The 2,500-nt window shown below is 42.3% G+C and overlaps 1 long non-coding RNA gene across 1 annotated transcript in view; it reads right to left on the bottom strand.

The window, feature by feature from the left end:
- Positions 1–2,500, bottom strand: part of LOC149137538 (uncharacterized) — an 8,943-nt gene that overhangs the window by 620 nt on the left and 5,823 nt on the right. The window lies entirely within an intron of this gene.

Raw genomic sequence — 2,500 nt, 5'->3', positions numbered from 1 at the left:
GCTGTGAGAATTCCTGTTGTGAAAAACGGCGACTATATCTGCTCACCGTCCAGGAAGCATTGGAGATGTCGCAGCCTCAGCGAATGCATGAGCATCAGGAGCAATAGCATGCCCAGCCCTCTATTCACTGGGTGTTGACAGCAAATGGAGCGCCAGACCAGTGGAACGCATCCCTTCCACAGAAAGCAGAAGATTACGCGCAGCAGTTTGGTCAGACGTAATCTGGGATCTGTCAGAACGGCCAGGTGGTAATATATGACGGATGCGACGTAAGGATTCGCCACCTCTGCCTGACCCTTCAAGAGTAGCTTTCTCTCAGCTCATTTCTGAGTGAGATTTGCTACTTTGCTTGTGACCTCGTCCCAGTTCCTCTCCACCTGGAGATCTGGACCAAACCAGACTACGAGAAATTTCATCAGTCCTCCGTCCAGCCGTCCACCTTGCATACTCGGTTGACAAGGAGATATAAATATATCTCATATCCACCGAAAATAAAAATGGACGCTTGTCGGTCAGAGAGTCTACTTTTACTGATAGCCACTATATCTACACGTTGTAACCTGTTGGACATGTTTCAACGACGAACCCAGGCCTCGTGCAATTATACTGCCTAACTTAAGCAAGGCTATGTCAGAATAATGAATAGATGTGGGAATGTTACTTTAATTTTTGCTAGCAAGGTGTGGATGGATGATCCGTTGCCATGGCCATATGTGGAGGTTTTCACAAGCAGTTTATATACACTTTTATTGATATTTGTCCTGAACGCTTCTACTCCTTCAAGTGATTTTAGTTGTTATGGTGTTAGTATGTGTTTTGTGATGTTAGGATGACTTCTATGTGTGTTGGTATATGTTTGTTGGTTTGATAAAATCGCTGTGTGTGATGCTTGTATTGTTATATATGTGTTCCATCTATTCTTTATTGTGCGTGTTTATTGCTGTGTAGTTAATAATGTTTTAATTTTGTTGGTTTTGGGATGTGCGATCTAAGATTTGTGAGTGTGAATTGTGTTGAGCTTGTCAAGATTGTGTCTTTGAAAATTTGTGGTGGTGATGATCGTGATGGGGATGATGTTATTGATGACGGTTCCGGTATAGCAGCTGTTGGGATCAGTGTCTGTGTATTTGTTCTAAAAGGTGTCTTACCCCTCTGGTCATACGTGTCAGATTCTTATCTTGATGTCAAAGTGTTTTTCTTTTTCTTTTGTTTGACCTTTTGATTTATTGCCACCACCGCAGGGCACGTCACACTAGTATGTAAAAGCCATAGATGTTGGTGAGTTATCTACTCCACCTGTTGCTGCTGCTTCCAAATTTGTTTTTGCTGTGGTTGCTGCTGCTGTTGTTGTTGTTTTTGTTGTTGTTGGTGTTGTTGGTGTTGTTGTTGTGGTGGTAGTGGTGGTGGTGGTGGTTGTCCTGGTGGTAATGGTGATGGTGGTGGTGGTAGATTTGTACGCACAAACGAGGCGCTCCCTTCTCTCTTTTGTTGCGGTCAGAAAGCTTTGAGGTGATTTGTGTCCCTAAACTGGTGACATCTTGGCCTTCTGCACTCAATAGCTACGTGAAACTGTGTGCTATCTGGTAAGCGTATGGAATCTGGGATGGCATCGACGGTTTGGAGTATCTGCTTATATTAATAATTCCATGCACTGCCCTAACTAGTTCCACTTCTGTTTTTTTTTTTTCTATTTCTGCAGAATGGTGGTTTTTCTCTTCAATGGTGAAGAGAGCAACAGCCACCAACCAGCAGATGTTTATTTCTAGTGAATATTTAATATACTCATTTTGAATACCTTTCGGTTAAGGTAGATGGGGATGAGGATGAGTTCGTCACGTGTTAGGGTGGTTTTGAATAATTTTTCCGCCCTCTTCTCAGAAACAAACCTCATTTCGACAGTCACATATTTTTAACTCCTGGCTATATAAGTTTTGCTCTCCTGAACTGGTCGTAAACACTTTTCAATTTGCTGTTCTACTCTTCTACACTTTATTTGTTACCTGTTCTACTCTTCTACACTTTTCTTCAATTGTCTTACATGAAACACTTCGTAAATTTGTTTCTTGCTGGACAGATCTATGAATATTTAGTGTCACATTTCTCAAAATTTCTCCAACATACATTTTGCACTTTTCAATTTATTTTCGTTGATAATACTATCTTCGCTTACCTGCCTTGTCGCTTGCGCTAAGTCGCCGACAATTGGTTTGCTTGGCTAGTTTCCTTTGTTGTCTTTTCCGTCAATTATGTTGGTGGTGGTGGTTGTGGTTTTGGTGTTGCCACTGGTGGCGGTGGAGCTGGAGGTGGTGGTGGAGGTGGTGGTGGGGGTGGTAGTGTTCTTGCTGATGTTGATTTTCGCTGTTATTGATTTCTTTTGTTCCTGTGATCGTCACTGTCTTCGCTGTTCTGTTTTGCGGATGACCGGCTGTTCTTTTCAGCAGGTGAATAATCCTCGTTTATCATCTTTCTAGTATAGCAATTCAAACTGAGGCCCGTATCA

This window comes from Octopus bimaculoides, chromosome 1, assembly GCF_046866305.1.
Source record: "Octopus bimaculoides isolate indiv1 chromosome 1, ASM4686630v1, whole genome shotgun sequence".
NCBI classification, from domain to species: domain Eukaryota; kingdom Metazoa; phylum Mollusca; class Cephalopoda; order Octopoda; family Octopodidae; genus Octopus; species Octopus bimaculoides.
This window is presented reverse-complemented; position numbering and strand designations above follow the sequence as displayed.